The sequence below is a fragment of the Aythya marila genome, assembly GCF_965140915.1.
Source record: "Aythya marila genome assembly, chromosome: 1".
NCBI lineage: Eukaryota > Metazoa > Chordata > Aves > Anseriformes > Anatidae > Aythya > Aythya marila.
This window is the reverse complement of record NC_139042.1, coordinates 19239749-19260990: the sequence shown is the minus strand read 5'-3', so window position 1 is coordinate 19260990 and position 21242 is coordinate 19239749. Positions and strand designations below refer to the sequence as shown.

General features: G+C 37.8%; 1 protein-coding gene across 3 annotated transcripts in view; it reads left to right on the top strand.

Annotated features, from left to right (window-relative positions):
• The window catches only part of MICU2 (mitochondrial calcium uptake 2), a 153364-nt gene that overhangs the window by 9619 nt on the left and 122503 nt on the right, over positions 1-21242 (top strand). Inside the window, exons 1-2 of one of the 3 annotated variants that reach the window (XM_082776606.1) lie at positions 755-770; positions 2289-2413. The exons of 1 other annotated variant lie outside the window; for it this stretch is intronic. The gene's annotated coding sequence lies outside the window, so the exon portion shown is untranslated. Of the gene's footprint in view, positions 1-754; positions 771-2288; positions 2414-21242 lie in introns of those variants that run through there. One more of the 3 variants, XM_082776605.1, reaches the window with a different exon arrangement.

Sequence of the window (21242 nt, the reverse complement as noted above, 5' to 3'; positions counted from 1 at the left end):
AGACATTGTCATGTTGTGTGCCCAAAATAGAATGTAGTATAGGGAGTATGGAATCTGTAGGGCCATGATGTTATAATTAATTATAGACTTAGATGTTGCTTATGGATATACATTTGTTTCACAACTTTAAATATACGGTATCCATTTCAGCCTTTTGAATGTGAGATATTTATATCCTGAAGTTTTTGGCTTTGAAAATATTTACATTTATTCCCTTCTCTGTGTGCACAGAGATTCTTTGTACAGGTGTCTTCATTGATACTAAAACAACATGATGTCAAATGTAATCTTAGGGGTCGAGGTTAAAATTTAACTATCTTTCATCCGATCTGTCACCTTCTACTTAGATTTGCTCCGGCTGTATGACTTGAGTAATTAAGCAAAATTTAACTAGCATTCTCTAGGCACTTTGATACATGTGGACATTTGAAATTGCATGGTTTTGTTGTGGTTTTAGCTATTATTTTGATTTTGGTGTAATGAAAGGTTAATGCTACAGGTTGAAAGTCATTAGCTGTTTATGCTAGTGGACAAACACGAACGAGTAAGAAAATAGTTTGACTGCAAGTTAAGAATACTATTCTGGATAGAAATAATTATACAAAATAATCTGATTTTTAACAAATACCCCAGGAGGAAACCAATATTTATTTATTGGGAATACTAGACCTATCTTATGTTATAATATTTCTTTTTTATCTCCTTTCTTAGATGGAAGATGTATCTGAAAGGATGGTGTTTCTAAGAACTTTGAACAGGCAGAGTGATAAGTAGCCTTTTTTTTTTTTTTTTTTTTTTTTGTAAAAAATGATCATATGTGTCCAAACAATAGTATCAATTCTGTTATTATGTTTGCAGGATGAGCTATAGAGCTCTGTATTACACTTCCTTGTAGGTTTTTGTCTACAGGCACAGTAGCTGGCTAAATCTGACTATTCCCAGTAAGTGAGTTAGCATTTTGCAGCACAAGGTAACCAGAAGTAGCTCTGAATCTACATTAATTTGTGCTGTGGGGAAAGTCTCACAGATTTCACTGGTGACAGCTGTGACAGTAGCATTAGGGCTGTTAACGTTAAGTACATCTGCTTATTTCCTGCATTGGGTGCTTCCAGGTCACTCAGTGTGGGTACCTTGTAATGTCTAATTTATTTATTTTTTCTATGGTTCTTTGAATGATGTTACTTTACTTAACATAAGTAGGCTTAATTTAGTTTAAAAATATTCCACAAAGACACCAACTAAAGAAATCATCAGAATTAATGACAGCAAATGGTGTGAAATGCTCATTCAGAACACGTACAGTGGGCTCTGTCTCCTTACTGTTGCTTCTGACCGTTGTTACTACTCTGTGGGCCAAAGGACAAGAGAATAGTCCTGTCAGCTTTAAACACCAGACAGCATTTAAATTAGTTCCTCAAGTCCCATTCAGCGTAGGAGAAATTTCGAGAGTGACTGTCTTGCGGTGATGGAGTCTATAAAAAGTAGTTGTAGCAGATGTAGCTAATAAATACTGTCTTATCAGCACTGAACCCTTCCCTGCTCCTGTGCCAAATCAGCAGGAAAACTCCTTCATCTGCCTCCAAAAACTGCAGACTAACTCTAGCGTAAATGAAAATTTTATATGAACTGAAGGAAATCAGTGTTTCCAGAAATCATTTTTTTCTGAATCTTTCTTTTAAAAGTAGACTTTTACTTGAATAAGACCTATTATTGGAGATACTGCCATATTAATAATATATTAATGAATTATAATGCAATATTAAAATACAATACACTTATACACATATAGCTTTATATGTACTTATAAATATAAAGTTACATTTTATGCATACATTTCTAAGGAATGTCTAAGGGTGTCATGCATATGTATAAGATGCACATAAAATACTCACTATGCAAATACAAGACTAAGAAAATAAACTTAATGGTATGATAATGTTGAAGTTTTATGGGTTTTATTTTGAAAGTTTCTGGTCTAATTTACCAGCTATGCCCAGAATAGGAAGGCTGGATTCTGCCTGAAGTTCAGCTGAAGGCTGCTCATGGTGACTGCTCACTGCTGAGTCAGGCCTGGCTTTGAAACTTGTGTTGTGGGTATGCTGCTGTGCAGCTTTGTTGAAGAGAAATTAGGAAAGGTCTGTGTTGCCATATTGCTCTGATGATACAACATGGTAACAGTGTTATATTCTTTCAGGGATTTGCCAAAATGAACTTTATTTTTCAGTGCAAAAGTGTTATGGGTTACACACTGAGCACATTGCTTGACTGTTGCTTCTCCTTTTCCAAAGCTTTGGAGGTTAGAAGACACCAGAGCTGAATGCTGCAATAGACAGAAGAGTGGCTTAGGGCTGCAGCACAACCCCTGTAACAGTTCCCTCTGGATTTGTTTGTGAAGCAGCTCTGGATTTACCTGGTAATCTGTCTTTTTTTTTTTTTTTTTTTCTTGGATATGTGAGTCAAAATGATGCTAAGATGCTGCATTTTACTATTACTTCATAACCTCATAGTGTCTGTATTTAAAGTAACAGTGGTGTCAGTAGCCTGAAATTGTCACAGAGGGAAATGTTTTCCCTTGCTCATTTGCCTGAGGAGATAGCATTATTAGACTGTGGTTCTTGTTGAGGAATGCAATAAAGCTGGTTGATAAAACATCTGGCAACCCTTTGTACCGAAGAAGATGCTTGATGGCCTTAGGAATATGGAGTACTTGGGAATAAGTCGAAAAGGACAGGCTTTTGCTGAAGATGTGAATCAGTCGGAATAAACACTAGTCTCCAAAATAAAATACAAAGTGGGAAAAAAAAAGAACATTAACATACAAAAGTAACAATACCAAAGCATTTATCAGTTTAAAACCTGGGTTTCCCAGAGCAATTCAGATACTGTTATCTAATGTAAAGCATTATTATAAAATCTATATTTTCTTTGTAGGGAACAAATGAGGGAAATTAATACATTGTTTAGTTGTTCACATTTGATGTACTTCTGTTTTTAATGCATAACTGTTCTTCAAGAGATCCATCTTCACTTAGGAGTAGCTTACTGTTTTTTGCAGTGAGTTGTGTCTGCAATAGAACATCCTGGGCAGTTAATAAATTAATAAATTTTGATGCTAACTTGCATGTATCAGAGAACATAAACAATTGTTTCAGTACTTCAGACAAGTGCAAGATCTGGTTTGTCTTCATGAAATGTCTGTGTCACTAATGTAATTTAGAGGAAGACCTTATAAAAATGCAGTTACAGCAGCTACTTTAAAAATGTGGACAAGTTTTAATATAATGTTTTCAGTGGAAGAAATGCAATCTTTCATATTCTGATTCTGTGGTTAGGCCTGGGAGGTTTATAAGCACGTGAGAAACAACTGAGTAATGGAAATAGAGCTTCTTAAACAAGATGCAGATTTATTCTATTTGTGCTCAGCTGGGTGAGCCCTACAATGTGCAGATACTTTTCTTGTGCTGTGACTTACTTGGTCTGAAATTATTTTCTTAGCCATACACCAAATTATCTGGCAGTGCATGCTGCTATTTTTTCCTTACTTAAGCGACAATTTTTTAAGCTCTGGAAACTCTTCTCATTTAAATTGGATATAGCTGGACCTTCCCATATGAAAGCTTCTCAGCAAAACCTTAAAATATGTTGAGACTAATTTACAAGAGCTAAACATGCTCTATGTTGTGGTTCAAATAAACGTTTTAATTTGCCAGTCAAAGTAAATAATTTTCTGTATTAAAACAGATCTGGAGTTCTGTGTAGCTTGCTTGGTTCATGCACATGTGTGTATCGCTGCTGCAATACCTTCTGAGGAAAAATAATTGTTCCCTTTTTTCACATAGAGCTGTAGTTAAGCACTTCCATAAATAAATTTGTGCTTATCTTAAGCTTTTTCCAGCGACTTTGTTGAAAAGAGTGCTAAAGACTAAGGTCTTTAGCTAAATACATTTAGGCTGTGAGCTACGCGAAGGACTCATCATCAAGAACAAAAATGGCAAAATCTAAAGCAACTCTTATGCTTCTGGATTAAAAGTAATTAATTAAACTTTAAATTAATTTAAACTAATTTTCAACTCAGCTGAAGAACCATCATGGACAGTAAGCAGTGTAACGTATATAAAATTGCTTTTCCTAGAACACAGTGTTTTCTGTTATTGTGAATATGCCTGTTGTATGGAATGTTCCTACTCAATCTTCCAGAAAAACATCGTAGGAAATTGCTGACATACTTTTTTCCCAGCTGCTGTTAAATTTGGAGAACTGACAATGTCATATTGCCAAATGGTGTTGCATTGTTTAATTTTAAGATTCATGTTCTTACTTCTCTTCAGCCTCAAAAGTGTAAAATACAAAGGAAAATACAAAAATTTCGGCGCACTGAAATTTTTATGTGCTAATTGAGCAGAGTTTGTATAGCACTATACAGTTGATTCTTTATGTGAACACTTCTGTAAAAAATAATGTGGTTTCATCTGTGAAAATGTCATCTGTTTGCTGTATGTTTATCATCAGTACCTCATTTCAGTGTTTGGGATGAAGAGGTCCCTGGACAGTACTACTTCTTGAAATGACAGTGATGCGTTCAAGATGTATTGTCAGCAGTAGTGAATTGTAGTCAGATTCCTTGCTGTAAAACTCTTAGAGCAGTATATAATGTTACACTACATCTTTTCCTTCACACTGTATACTTACTCCTAGTGGTAGCATTTCCAGTCTTTCCGAATAGTGATACAAACAGCACAGAGTGCTTATACCAAGTGCTATCGCATGGTTGACTCATCTGGGGGGGGATTTCTGAGAGTGTAGATGTCAGCCTGATGGCACATCTATTTCACTTCTTCATGCCCTATCTGCTGGTTAACTTCATCTTTCTGGGGGTCTGGGAGCTTTCCCTGCAGGACTCTTTCCTCATAGAAGGCTCTACAGGATGCAGTTGTGCAGAGGGTCCTGGGTCCTCTCTTTTTCATGCAGCCTGTGAGTTGGGTAGCTCTCCCGGCAGCACTTCAAGGACCAGCAGCCTCCGCACCTTGAACTGCCCTACACTGTCACTTTCCAGGAGGGAAGGAGCTTGCTTCTACTCCCTTCATTGCTTTGTTGCTGAAGCAATGGGTTTAGCTCTGAATACAGAATTAGAAGGTGGAGGGTAATGTGAGGTAGAGTGGCTCTCGGGTCAGACAACGTAGGGCTTAAATTCTGGTTGTGGTGTACAGGCCCTTCTGTGTAGTTCAGTAGAGTTCCCGATTGTGTATCACCTCTATAAATTCATGTTGTGGACATCTGTTTCTAGCCACTGGAAATATCCAGTTGATCTACTAGACCAGCAAAAGTGGATTCAGAAGTTGTTTGCAGTTCTTTGAAGTGCATTATGCTTCATGCATAATGTTTCTTGTCATCCTGGAGGCCATACCTGGGCTGTTATTTTGCCTCTTCAGGACTGGAGATTGTCATGTTTCCCATCACTTCATGTTTGAGGGACACTCCCAGCCGTTTAGTGTCCCTATGAATGTGTTTGGCAAAACAAAGTTGATAGAGGCAATATCCTTTATCAGACCAGATGCTGTAACTGGGACGATTCCACAAGTTTTTGGTCATCGCACAAGTCCTTAGCTCTGAAGTAAAAGCAAATTTAAAAGCTGAGCAAAAGTTGAGGAAAGATTGCTCTGCTAGTACTTCAGAAACTGTAAAATGCGCCTTCTCTGTCAGCAAACCTTGAATCACAGAATCACAGAATTTTCTAGGTTGGAAGAGACCTCAAGATCATCGAGTCCAACCTCTGACCTAACGCTAACAGTCCCCACTAAACCATATCCCTAAGCTCTACATCTAAACGTCTTTTGAAGACTTCCAGGGATGGTGACTCCACCACTTCCCTGGGCAGCCTGTTCCAATGGCTCACAACCCTTTCAGTGAAGAAGTTCTTCCTAACATCTAACCTAAAACTCCCCTGGCTCAACTTAAGCCCATTCCCCCTCGTCCTGTCACCAGGCACGTGGGAGAACAGATCAACCCCCACCTTGCTACAGCCTCCCTTGAGGTACCCATAGAGAGCGATAAGGTCACCCCTGAGCCTCCTCTTCTCCAGGCTGAACAAGCCCAGCTCCCTCAGCCGCTCCTCTGCGGCTGAGGAGCTTACTGGTGAGGAGTAGACAGCTGAGGAGTTACTGGTAGTGATCAGCTTGTGTTCAGGTAGTCATGACACAGTAGGGATGTGCTTTTGATTGTGAATAGGGCGTGGGCCCTGGAGCTCGTACTTTGCAAGGAGCAAAGTCCATGAATAGTTTCTTAAGAATGTGAAGATAGCATGCTTGCAGCACTCATGCCCATACCTCGGTTGAATATTTTTTGTATTCAGATATTTTGCTGAATGCAACAAACTTCAGTTATAGACAGCTCAAAAAAGCCTATTCTGTCTTTGCAGGAAAAATATCCTTTATTCTGTTTTTGTACTGCAGTCTTTCTACTTAATGTAATACCTTTTATAGTAAGGGAAGCAAGAAGAGAAAGCGGCTCTAGTGTCCTCCAGAGTTTGTTCTGCTGTATTTTTGGAGCTAATGTATGCACTGAGTAAAGTATCCTGTGTTATTGCATGCAATAAGTACATAAAATAGCATAATTTAACTTTCCATTAGATATAAAACAAGTGTTCATGAAATGTCTGACAAAGAAATTAAATTCCTGATATATATATATAAAATTATTAGCAATTTACCTACCACATATCCAACCTATTACAATGCTTTGACTAGAGACTAAGTTGAGCTTTGTGGTGTGGTGATGTAGTGGTCATAAATGTTCAGCAATCATAAATCATGCCTTAAGATTGGACTGCCCAAAAACGTAAGGTTTTTATTTAAGATCGTGTGGTTATTTTTATTGGTTTTGAACCTCCAGGGTTGACACTTCCTAACTGTAAAGGCTAGAAGTTTTTCAGGGAAGTTAAGCTACTTTCTCAGTGTTGTGAACAGTAATACAGCTTTAATAAAATTGAATGTTTTGTTAATATTCTTGATGAAACTAAGTGGTAGGTTCAATATATACATGTATATGTACTTTTAGATTTGAGAATGAAGAGTAGTAAGAGTCTTAATGAGTTCTTTGGTGGCATTTGTTAAATCACAAGGTGAGAAACATCTGTTATTGAAGTGCCAAGTTGCAGTACTCACCACCATGCAAAAACAAGCTTTTAAGAACAGAAAAATGGCTGCAAAAACTGATGACTGCTTTCAACTTGTCAAATTCCTAGTTGGTCATCTATTTTATGTGCTGTCTCCTTTCCATGTAAGTTTCTTCCATATGGCTTACTTTCTTCATTTAAACTGAGGGCTAGTGACCCTCAGTTCCTCCAGATGGAAAGAGAGAAAGGATTACTTCCCACACAGAAGAAACTTGAGAAAATTGTAAGTTTGAAGGAGAAAAAAAAGGGGAGGGGGGGTCACTAGCAGCCTAGTGTTAAAAGTAACAAGGCCACACTTGATCATAACAATAACTATACTGAGAAATCCTGGATATCAATATTTGCCTACAAAAAGCTTCTGATTTTCCGATTTTCCTGTAGTAGTAAGGTTGCTGGAGAACTGGCAGTTCTGTTTGGGGTTTGGGTTTTTGTTATTCTTTTTGTTGTTGAAAAATAAGGAGGTTGTTGTAATCTACACAACTTCAGAAGATTTCTCCTGTCTAAAATAATAACGAAGAGAGATCATTTTGTGAGAACAAGGAAAACCTTAAGATTGAGGTATGGAATATCTAGGTTCAAATCCATGCTCCAGACAGAGCACAACACAAGTAAGCATCTTACCACCCATGTTACTACATGTTCTAGGATGATCTTTTTAAGTTGAACAACAATAAAAAAAAAATTCTGGGAAGTGCTGAAACTGTGATCTTTCTTTCCAGCCAGTCCAGAAAGTTCAAGGCTTAAAACCAGACCTGTATTCAGACCAGTTTATTAAAAAGAAAAAGCTTTCTGGAGATTTGTCTTTTTTATTTATTTTTAAGTAAAATTATTTAGGTTGTCATGGTATTACTATGTGTGTTAAAACATGATTCCTGTAGGTCCAGAGTGAAATATAGGCATATAGTTTCAAACATGTACTATTTCTCAGCTAGATTTGGATATAACTGGATAAAGAAAAAAAAAAATAATAAAGGAAATGTATCATGAGCTTCTCTATACCCTATCAGTTTGCAAAGAACTTCTCAAGAAAGACTGTGTTCAGAAACAGGAAGAGTCAACATAATTGTTTTTATGGACCATTAAAAAGGTTCACACACAGATAACTTCATGTGAAAGTACAGTACTGTAACTCATGTAAGCATCTGTGTGAACTATATCATTACTTCAATTTGCCTGGTTTTTTACAATACAGTGTTAGATTAGAGGTGAAAAGATAACACAATAATTTACAAAGTGCTAAACTGGGTTTAAAATCCTCCTTAATGGTATAGCCTGAAGTATGTATCTCAGTTGTGTTGAAGATACTCAAGTTAAAAATAAAGGGGAGGAGGAAAGGCATATCTGTGGTGTCACCGAGGCATGTGGTAAGTTGATGTATAAAGGGAACGTAATGGATCTGCTTGGATTCCAGCCAATGTTGCTGGACACAGGCATTCAGCGAGGCACATTCCGGGGCATTAAGTGCAATCCCTTCCCGAAGCGTGGTGAGCCTTCTGTGTAATTCATCTTCCCTGCAGTCCACTCCGCCAGGGGCTGGACACGCGGCTTAGCTGATTTCATTACCACTGCAACTTCTGTGCAGTCACTTCTTCAATTCAAGGCAGCATTCAACTTCTAAACACTTACAAATGGGTTAGCTCTATTTGAATACACTATATTCACTTTAAACTTGGTCTTAACTGGAGTAAGGTACTTGAATCTTGTTTCTGCTCTACATTGTGAACAAATTATTGGAAGAAGATAGCTTTTCAATTGTATTTTTACTTTATAAATGCTGTTAGTTTTAGCATGCAAAAATTAAAGGTAGTGGGCTTTCTTTCTATATACTGTGTCATGTTAGCAGCTTACTCTGATACTATGACTTTGCTACCTTGTATAGGGGAAAAACGCGGTGCATTTTAGTGAGCACAAAGAGAAGGAAAGAGGAATCCATCAGTGGAAGCCATCAGTGAATTGCAACAGTAAGTGAAGTGCTGCAGTAGAACTTACCCTCTAAAGGTGTCCGAGATGGAAGTTTTCCTCCTCCAGACTTGAAGAAGCAACACTCCCATTTTCCCTACCAGCCTAATTTTCCAATTATTTCCATTTTCTTAGTCATCTAAAGTGAATATGAATTAAGCGTACATCCTCCTGTTGTGTCTCTTGAAATAAAAACCTTACAGACATTCAGAAATGTGTTAAGTTTCTTTTGTGAACCACCTGCAGACTTAGCTTGGTGTCATCTCATACCGGGAGGTTTGGGTGCTATCAGGTCGTGTGAGGCTGGAGAGGAAGCAGAGCTGTGCTGACACCAGAAGGGTTGCCTGCCTGCTCCATCCTATCCCCTCGAAAGGGTGGGTTACCTCTGATTGCCTCATGACAAACAAATAACATTTCTTGAAATGAATACCCCCAAAGTCATCTTTGACTACCAGGATAATTTGGCTACTTATTTTACAGGGTGGCCAGAGCAAGTGTGAATGTATAGACTGTAGCTTTGTTGTTTCAATATGTGTAACCCATTTATAGAAAAGAAATGTTATAAAAGCATTTAACAAAACTATAAACGTTTATAATATTATAGCTTTTACTATCAACTCATCATGCTAACAGCTATGATTACTGTTCTTTGTTAATTAAAAGCTGTTTTGTAACAAAAAGCTTCAGATAAATATTTAATGTCAAGCTGGGCTGAAATTAATCTAAAAGATATTAATGTGCCCGCAGTATCTGTGACCTGCACTTTGTTGTGACATTGTGCTTCCAAAATATAAAATGACCTGCATTTCTAGCATATGAATGTTTATATTCACCTTTTAAGAGCTTAATGTCCCAAATCTAATTTTAAAATAGCTTTTTTTTTCTGATGTGCTGACAGCAATTAATCGTTATTCAAAGATAATACTATTGCAAGCTAAGCTTGTTAAATTAAACTGCTTGATTTACCTTTCATTTCTTCTGCCTCCTTAGAGAATCTTCCTAGTTCAGTGCTGCATGATATTTTCTCTAGTTGTGCATGTGAAGAACTGTAGTCACTGGAGCTTGGAGAGTACATAGGCAGGGGTGGTATTTTTCTTTAGCATTAGGAGCAGAGGGCACTAAAGTCTCTTCTTTGTTCCCTCTACCTTGCTTTAAAAAAAAAAAAAAAAAAAAAAGCAAAAGTCCAAAAAAATCATTTAATGCTGTCATTTCATATTCTCCATACTTCTGGAACAAAGCTATTTAAGCCTGCAACCTAAATAGCTGTTCACAGCTGCTGCCAGCTTATACCCTGGTGCTAGTTAGAGCTACTCACCATAGTGCTGGAGAGACTTCTTTTAAATATAGTATTTTGACAAACTTTTAACGCTTTGTTCCTTGGTTAGATCCCTTGTCTAAGCCTCTTTGTATTTCACACATTGAGGAGAACTGATGTTAAGCTCATCTCTGTTAAATGTGGCGAGCCGTAATCACTTAATGAGAAACAATTTTTAAGAACAAATAGAGGTAATTCAGCACTACTAGTATGACATTGCATAAAATGTTCTTTGCGCAAGTCAGTCTGTTTTCCAAACAGTGCAGTCATGTTTGGTTTTGGCAAGGTCCTCTGGTTCTACACTGCCGTTGTAGCTGAGGTACTCTGTACCAGCTTTTTAACTACGCTTTTCCAGTAGCTCTTCCTGAGCATTTAGAGCGTTTCTAAAGAGAAAATACAAAGTTAAACCAAAGGCAGTTATTTTTGTATTGGGAAAAATATTTGTAACATTCAGAAATGACTTTTCTTCTCAATTCATATCTATTTGTTCCACAATCCTATTAAAGTAAAGGTAAGAAAATAAATGTCTGGATCTTAATGTTGGTGCTCGTGTGTAGAGTATGAAAGTGGCCCCCTGAAAATTTTGACCTACTCTACTGGTCTCACTTCCTAGCTAAGGATTTTCTAATTCTTTCTTCCAGTTCACTCTTATGTTGCCTTCTTCTTGACTTTAAGAAGCATCACCGGCCACCGTGGCTTCCTGCTTTGAGTTTCCAGTCTCTCTCTGTTTTGATTTTTTTTTTTTTTTTTTTTTTGAGGAAGAGTGAAGAGAAAAATAAAAAGTTAGAAAGAATGAAATTTTCTCTTTCTGCATAAAATAGTATAGCTTAGTATTATTTCAAAGAACAAAAATATGTTGTCCACGTTTTAACCAAAGCAATTAACTTTTTAAAAATTATTGCTACTAATTTGCATCAATATCATTGTACCAAACAAATTGTACCACTGTGGGATATTTACCACTCTGAAAGTCTGCAGCATCACAGACTTCAAACTTCTTTTATACCAGAATGGATGACAAGAATTTGAGAATCTAAGTAGCATATAGGTGCAAAATATTCAAAATAAATAGTAAGAAATATGCAGAAAATGTTAATTGGAAAGGAAAGGCAATTTTTAAGAGTTCATGTTGACATGGAACGGAATTATACACATTCTGTTTAGTGGACTTCTGTAACACATTAGATTTTTTTAGCTGCTGTATTAAAGATGGCTTGGGCTTCCCTCAGTGGAAGCTTTAATGACTAGCTTGAAGCCATTTTCTTTTAAGGAATTAATATTTAGACATAACATTAGCCATGGAGGTAATTAGAATAATTAATGAATAAAATTGCAAGGACTGTAATTTGCATTGCCTAATATCGACTTTTATAGCTTTCTTTAAAGGTTTTTGCTAATTAAAATGTTAAATTGGTTTAATTTCAAGAACAGGATATGGGAAAAAGCATTGTGTTAGTTTCTTTGTGGGCTGCATTGGACTTGATGCTTAATTGAAATCAAGCTTGGTTTAATAATTCACTCTTTTCTCTAAGCACATACATTGATTCAAAAAAATAATAATAGAGATTTTAAAATCGCAATTTTTTTAAAAAAATCTGAAATTTAAGTGTATTTTCCAGTTGGATTTGCTTGTTTTTACAAGGATTAAATATTTCACCTTATAATGAGTGTTGGTGGTGTGAGAGGGAGATGGGCTTCTAGATGGGCCTTTAAGTTCAGCTTTGTGTCAAAATCAGATACTCCCAAGGGTAAAAAATGTCCTTTAACGGAGCTTAAAAAGCTTGCATCATGATTGGCATGCTCCGTTGGTGTTTGATTGCACAAAGCTAACAACATTTTTATCTAAGAAAAACTAGAAGCACTACAGGTATTTTAAGCATTGATATTGAATCTAACTTTCTGGATTTTAGTATTCCTCCAAATCCATGATTGTACTTAGGAAGTTCCTTTCTGGTCTTCAAAATCATTGTAGAAAATGGACATTGTTAACTGATGTGGGAGTGGAATCCCAGAGCTTCTGATCTCTGGTGTTAAGCCTTTTGAAGCAGAAAAAATAATAGCTTAGAAAAACCTGGTTGAAGATTACTTTAAGAAAAATGGATTTAATAAGTGGTTGCTGAGTTGACATGTGACCTGTAAGGTTAGAGATGCCAGACAGCAAAAATACAGTGAAAGAGTTGGGCTAAACTTTAAATAATGCTTTCAAATGCTATTATACATACAGATTGTAATCAAAATGACTATTTTATCTAAAGCCCAAGTAGAGACCATAAGAATTGGTACTTTATAATTATCAGTAAATTGCTCAGGCTATTGCTCAGCCCAGCTAATTGCCTTCCCTTCTATGCTTTCTTCTAATCAAAGAGAAAACAAAAGTATGAGCCAGCTCAGTAATGGCCAACGTTGTGTAGCAGCAGCTGTCGTGCTCACGGGTGTTTCACTGGTGAAGCAAGTTTGGGGCCAGCTGTCGGAATGGGGTACTTTTGGGTTTAAGGTAATTACTGTCTTTGGGTACTGCTGGGTATGGCAGGGCCTTTGGTATTAATGTTGGGATACACTGTTCCTATCCTTAACTGTGTATAGAACATTCAAAGTTGCTTTGCTTGTATTATGCATCTACGTTTTGTGGATAATAGAACTAAATTAACATATTTTAAGTCTTTTAGGTATTGTCATGCTTCTAAAAACATTCATGAGATAATAAAAACTTTTTTATTTCAGTGATAAACTGACGGTTCTTGCTTTTCGTGAATTACTCAGTTCCTGTGTGCCTGTACTTGATACCTGCATCTGAAGAAGGATAATGCCTGATGATTACTAACTTTTATTAGCATTGTTATGTGATGTGATGGCATGTAGCAGTTGTGAGAGAAGATACTGTTGTCTGACATATTAATCCTGACTTAGCTGGGGTATTCACAGACCGTTCACATAGTCTTCATTACTGATCATTAATCTTCCATGTCATACTTTCTTCAAATATTTTGTTTGTGATCATTCTGTACTTGGAATCCAGATGTAAATATACAGAACATGAAATTAGTGAGTAGTGTGCTGCCCAGGGAGGGTTAACCGAGCACTGGCTCCTCTTCATATGGGCTTTCATCAGAATTGTTTAAATGTTTTCTTCACACCGGGCAACTGAATTCTGCTGCCTATTTTTTGACGTAAAGTCACAAATAGTTGCAGGCTTACCAGACATCACCTATAAAATTAGTTATGAAAGTAATTCTTATCAGATGTGTGTATTTAAAAAAAAAAAAAAAAAAGTATATTGTTTTATTATAGGTTGTTCTACTTCAGTCTCTTAACAACAGTTAAATGATTTAGTTGGCATTTGTGAAGTGACTTGTAACTTTTCTAAGCCTGTTCCTCAACCATGCAGAACCACTGAGAAATGGGGAAAAAAGAAATAATGTTAACAATTTAATATGGAAGAATTAATGTGTATGATATCAATATCAGTATGGTATCATTAATACCATGAATGTCTGAGGTTTCTTGATCAAATACCTTTTAATATGTTAGAAGAAAAATTGTTTTCTGTGTAATAGTGGTTTTATGAAAAGTTTAATTTTAATTGTAGCCTTTTTCAGTACCTTTAAGTAACTGTAAATTGTTTCTTAAACTGTTAGCAGTTTAATTTACATAAAGATCAATATATAGGTGATTTCAATTTAAGTATGAGGAAAAATTACAGTGCTTTAAACAGGCATGGCAGAAAGACATTGGCAACAGCTACATTGGGATGGAGTCCACCCTCAGTAAGTCTGACGATGACACCAAGCTGTGTGGTGCTGTCAGCATGCTGGAGGGAAGGGATGCCATTCAGAGGGATCTAGACAGGCTTGAGAGGTGGGGCTGTGTGAACATCATGAGGTTCAACAAGGCCAAGAGCAGGGTCCTGCACCTGGGTGATCCCAAGCACAAATACAGGCTGGGTAGAGGATGGATTGAGAGCAGGTCTGAGGAGAAGGCCCTGCAGGTGGTGGTTGACAAGAAGATCAGTGTGAGCCACCAGTGTGCACTTGCAGCCCAGAAAGTCAACCGTATCCTGGGCTGCACCAAAAGCAGCGAGGCCAGCAGGGTGAGGGAGGGGATTGTCCCCCTCTGCTCTGCTCTCGTGAGATCCCACCTGGAGCCCTGCGTTCAGCTCTGGGGCCCCCAGCACAAGGACAGGGGCCTGTTAGAGTCCAGAGGAGGGCCACAAAGATGATCAGGGGGCCATAACAGCTCTGCTGGGGAGACAGGCTGATAGAGCTGGGGTTGTTTGGCCTGGAGAAGAGAAGGCTCTGGGGAGACCTTATAGTGGCCTGCCAGCACAGGAAGCTGGGGAGGGACTCTTTGTCAGGGGGTGGAGTGATAGGACAAGGGGGAATGGCTTTACACTGAAAGAGGTTAGATTTAGATAAGACATAAGGAAGAAATTCTTGACTGTGAGGGTGATGAGGCCCTGGCACAGGTTGCCCAGAGAAGCTGTGGATGCCCCATCCCTGGAGGTGTTCAAGGCCAGGCTGGATGGGGCTTTGGGCAACCTGTTCTGGTGGGAGGTGTCCCTGCCCATGGCAGGGGGGTAGAACTAGATGATCTTCTAGGTCGTCTCCAACCCAAACCATTCGGTGATTCTATGAAAGATGGCTGAAATTGGTGCTGCCAAGGGACAAAAAGAAGCATCAGTGCTGTTAAGGTTGGGGTGCTTGGTAGAGCAGTAAGACCTTTCTTATGCAGAGCATCAAATATGAAATTGTGTTTTGGAGCTGGGGGCAGGACAGGCTGTTGTCTGTATGGTGTGAAGGTTGGATTTATCTTAATACATAGGAAGTAGTTTGTACCTCTTGTCACTGAAAACAAAACAAAACAAACAAACAAAAAAAAAACACCTGCAGGTGATGAGCAACCATAAAAATTTGATGCAGAGACTTCAGAGGACTTAACCTAAGTTGCTTGCTACTAAGGGAGTATTTAAGTTTACTAGTAACATTGCTAAGTATTTATGTATTTTATTATCTGTGTGAAATAAACTGTTTCAAAATGGAAATGTTTCCTAGTGTGTATATGTAGAGACTTGTTATTTGTGAAGTCCCAGTTGTAAGTACCATTGATTTCTAAGTTCAAACAAAGCTGTGAAGCAGACCAAAAAGTAAATGGTATGGATAATAAAATAATAGTAGTCTTGAGGTCTGTAATTCTTGCATGGATTAGATACATGATATTTTGCTGGCATTGAGTTCAAAAACCTGTTCCTTTACTATTTGTAATTTGACTTCAGTCATGCATAGACTTGTTGACAGCTATTTACTAGAAATCTACCTTTGCAAGAGACTAGTACCCTGCTGTGTAGCGATAAAGGTATCAGCATACCAGCTGCAAGAACTATTTTTCAGCTTTATTTTTATGTAAGTATCAGAAAATGGAAAACACTTGCACTTTCAACAGAGCCTGCAAATAAACTTAGTTTTTCAGATCAGTTGCTTGGCTGCTTGATTATGCTGTTTTATTTAGGATTGTGCTTTATCTTCTATGGTTTAATAAATGTCAATATTCAAATCACTTTTTCAAGTTACCTATATAATAAGCAAGTTCCCATGGAAAAAGTGATCCTGCCTAAGAAGTCCCAAGCCCTGTTTAGAGCCTGTTGTGTTACTACATATTAAATACTCCTGCTGGCAGCTCGGAAAGGCATGATCGGCAGTTGTATCTCTCCGTGGAGATGTTATTCTGTGCAACACAGTGCAACTCATGGTATGCACCAGGCAATGCCATTTTGTAGAATGCATTAGCAAAACCCTTAAGTTTCCATCGAACAAAAATAGTGGTTTATAAAACTTCAGGATGTTGTCACGTCACCATTAGGAGAAAGCTGTGCTGCTATCGTCTCCTGCCACACACACCCTCATCCGTGTCTTTTGGTCAGTTTTATTTTTGATTACACCAAATACCTTTGTATTATTACCAAGGCTTTTGACTTTTTTTTTCCTTTTTTTTTTTTTTTTTTTAAACAGCTCTTATTAGGATCTTTAGGAACTCTACTGGCAAAATCTCTCATAAGTAATTTTTTTTTCCTCTGTTTTTGCTCTGTGGCTTTAGTGGCTTTTTGGTTCGAGATGTAGTTGGCTTCGTGAACAGTTTGCTCCTGCTTCAAAAGTTATTTCTACTTTTTATGACAGCTTGCAGAATGAATTATTTATGTCACCAAAAATACTTCACTCCTCACAAATGTATCATATTTACATGTCTCACAGTGAGAGATTTCAATTACTGTGTAGTTGTTCTTCTGCTTTCATAATGTCTGCAGTTTTCATTAGTGTTCAAGATTAGCTCTTTGACACATGGTTTATAGTACAGCTCTAAATTATCCTGTTCCTGCTTAGACATGGAGTTTGAGTCTGTGGAGGTTGTGGCACATATTAATAAAATCAGGTTATTCTATTTGATTCTAAGTGTTGAAGAATGTGCACTATCACTTGTCTGCCAGTACAGACTGGTCTATTTTCACACTGTAAAAACTTGTCTTCCATCTGCTAAGTTTTTAGGATGTTTATTATAGCCTCATATAGCATCATGTCTTCTGGTTCACCTGGCAAGTTGTTTAGACTTGCATTCATACAGAACTTCATGCATTTCATCCTGGTCTGAATGGCTATTTTTATTTATTCCACTTTTATTTTTTTTCTTTATTCTTTTATATCTAAATTGTATTGCCTTCTGTTCTGTTTACCCTGTAGAGAAGGCTTTTTGCGAATATGCAGAAAGGGAGTGTTATTCTGAAGTGTGGACTTGAGCTTCTGTTTGTTTTCCCATAGTATTTCAGTTGAACACCTCTCTAATCCGTTAAACTCCAAATGCAGCAGCAAGTTATGTTTAGATAGAACGCATCCCTTCAGCATGGGTGATACTCTACATGTTTTTCCAGTTCTCTGGCAAGGGCTGAGTGTCTCCAGGTATTTATTCAGATAATTTCAGAAAGTTCTACCATGAAAGCCTTAGTACTTTGTCACATACCTTATGGCTTTTTTTTTTTTTTTTTTTTTTGCCTCCAAGGTTTCTTTTTACCCTTCTGTATGTTGTTACATGTGTGGGACCTGACCACTTCCAGTGCTTTGTGCAGTCTGTCAAACATACTTCTGTCAGCCAAGTTGTCCTCTCATCCTCAGATCAAGTAGTTTGTTCTTGCTAACCATCTCAACCATCCTCACTCTTGTTAACAGGTAGGATGGCTTTCTTCTAGTCAAGTTGAAAGGTCATCATCTACCTGATAGGAAGGTTACATCTGTAGGACCGTTTATTTCTAAGCTAAAAAGTTTCTGACTAAGATGGTCTGTTCTGGACAGGAGTAGATGATGGTAGTTCTGGGACAGATTTCTTATGTTTCTAAAAGTCTGTGAATGTGTCTCTACGTCAGCAGCTGGTATCACTTGCTTCAAGAGATTGTACCTTGACTTCAGGAACCTGTGCACATCTGCAGCTTCTACATGCCCACTTACCTGTCATGCGGCATGAAGCCTGGGAAGCCCCTTCCCTCCTCCAGCAAGCAGAATGCTGCTGTTTTTTGTCTCTCTTTGGTGATTTGTGAGACAGAATTGCGTGTTCTTTTACTGAGTTTTTAACCTAAATACTTGATGCATTTGTGTCTCTCACGCAAGTTGGGTATTAAATGTATTAAAACCTATTTGCACCACAGCAAAATTCCTTTTCACCTGGTTTCACCAGGACCTTTTCTGTGGTGAGGTTCTAGCCCATGTTTACTAGCTTCAGCCATGGTGGAATGGTTACTTGTTTTTTTCCACAGTGGGATGAACTGTTCTTATGCTTGGGCAGTGTTGTTCCTGTGGACCTGTTGGCTTTCCTGAGCTCTTTTTTCTTTTCCTTCTTCAGAGCTGTGTTCCAGAGGGTACTAAATAATCAGCATGGGTTTACCAAGGGTAAATCATCCCTGTCTATAACTTGATTGCCTTCTATGATAAAATGACTGGAATTGTGGATGAGGGTCCATGAGCAGTAGGTGCCATATACTTCAATTTTAGCAAGACCCTTCAACACTGTCTCTCAAAATATTCTTGCATTGAAGTTAGGATGCTTCAGCCTGAATGTGTGGATACGATGATGGGGGACCAGCTGATACACTGAAGGGCAGAAACCTACATAGACTGGAGCAATGGGCCAACAGGAACCTTACATTGAGAAATGAAATGCAAAGTCTTACACCTTTGAAGGAAGAATTGCAGCCTTATAATGAAATAAGCATTGTAATTACAGGGCTTTGGTTGTCCCGGGGAATTTTGACCACCCTATTATCTGCTGGAAGGACAACACCACAGAGCACAACTAATTCAGGAGGTTTTTGGAGTGCATTGGCCAACACGGGAAGATGATGTGTTGGACATCGTACTTGCAAGCAAGGAAGGAGTGGTTGAGGACGTGAGGGCTGGGAGCAGCCCTGACTTTAGAGACCATGAAATGGTGGAGCTCAGGTTCCTGAATCGGGCGCAAGGCAAAAGCAGATCACAGCCCCAGACTTAAGGAGAACAGACTTTGTCCTGATCAGGGATCTGTTTGGAAAAAAATCTCATGGGATATAGTCCTAGAGCAAAAGGAGGCCTGTGTGGATGAATAAGGAACTTAAATATAAAATGGAGATGGTTACAAGAGATGGAAGAAGAGACAAGTGACCTGGAAGGGATATACAGGCATAGTCCAAACATACAAGTTCAGGATTGGGAAAAGCAAGGCCCAGCTGGAGTTGAAGGGCAACAAGAAAGACATATAATTGCTTCTGAAAGATGTCAATGAATGAAAGGGATGCTAGCAAGAACAAAAGGAGAGCAATATTAATAGTTATGTTACTTCAGTGACACTCTTGGAAGCTAGTTTCTCTCCCTCCCTTAGCTTTGGGTATCAAATCTGATGGTAGGGAAACACTGAAATTTCTTGAATGAAGCACTAGTCAGTCCTCTTTTGGATTTCCAGGGGAAATACCTGTCACATAGCTTGTGTAAGTGCTGAAGACTTAAGTTACAATTAAGATTAAACACAGTTGTTCTCCCTGTATGGAAAGATTTATAAAATACTAACTTCTCTAAAGAATGGATGTCTGAAATAGAGCTCCCAAACTGAGCATGCATTCATAAAACCATTCATAAAAACAGTGCCTCTTGCTAACATTAAAATAACAGCGGTGCCATCTTACCCACAGGGTTTTAAGTGTAGGAGTTAAAGTTTAGAAACAGTCTTAGTGCAGCAGGGATTGCATGTCAAAGGAAGGATCGTGAGGAAATTAATAATTACATGTTCAAAATGGATTTAAAGATGTGTTGCACAATAAGGATGAAACACTTTCTGATTCAATGAATATTTTGTCTGTTCTCCAGGGAATAATAAATGTAACAAGTATAGTGGAGGTGCGCAGTGGGATTTTACTGCTCTTATATTCATGTTGAATTTTTAACTTTAGTCTGCTTGATATGGAAATTCTAATGTTCTTTTAACACTGGTTTTGCTGTAAGAAAAGAAGCGTGTACTGGGAAATTATGGGAATACTTTGGGCTGCTGCTGTTGCCGTTCGATGGTATTGCCATTAGAATGCTGTTCAGCATTCAGAACCTGATAGCGTTGTTGGACTATATCGAGTCCTGTGGGTCTGGGGTTAGGTTTTTGCGACTTACCTGTCTTGATGTGGAGTGATAACATTTAGAATTACAGAATCGACAGGTAATCATTATTTCAGCATTAATGTTTCAGCTATTCAGCAAACAGATTTAGAAAAAGTAGAGTTATGAATACAGACACGAAAAAATCTTAACAGAAAATATGTATAGGCAAAACCAATTCCTTTCAGGCAATTCCAGACTTGCAAAAGTACAAGCCTAAATGGAGAGATGAAAAATATCATTAGATCATTAGATCTCGGTAAGTAACTTGGAGATGTCAAATACGCAGGAGCCCTACCTTTATTTGTTGTGGAAAATCACATTATATTTAATCTGTCATTTAATATAGCAACTTTATCCAGACTATTAGTGAAAACTTGCTATTGTCTGAACCATTCTTAACGTGTACAGGCAATATTACTTCCTCCATTATATCCTTAAACACATTTGTCAATTAGAATTTGGTACCGTATGATAGATCCTCTTGAGGAAGCTTGCTTAATCTCTGCTTATGGTTGTATTAGATTGCAGCCTTCTTTTTCTGGAACTCGAAATAAAAAGGTAATGCGGGTTCCACTGTTTTTCATGGTTGCCTTAACAAAAGTGTATTACCTGAAATTCTCTGCAAGATATATAGCGATTATTGATCATTTTAAGAAAAAGATTCATAGCAACAGTGTATCAAAGCTTTTTTTTTATTTGTGTTTTGCTGACTGTATTCCCTAACATTTCTGGTTTCACAGTTGAGAAGTGATCCTTTTCTCATAAAAACATGAGAACAGCCATACATGTTCAGCCAAGTAAAAGGAGAGGAACCGTGCAAGTGCATATGGCACTTTTTTCCTGGTATTTTGGCCACCTGTGGTTTGGCAGCCTGAGAAGAAACCATCTTTGGCTCACAATTTGTTTGTTTTTTTTTTTTCTTTCTTCTCGTTTTCAGTGAAAATCTCCAGATTGCACTTGAATTCAAAAACTTTTTGCGTCTACAGCATACAACGGCAGTATTTAACAACTTAACTGCTTGCTGTATAATGAACCACGTCCTGTTGGATTTGAGCATTTAGTATCCAAGACAGTTACCACTTTCTAATATTTTAAATATAAGCCAAATTAGAAGCTAGAAATGGACTTCAAAGTTCTAACAAAAATC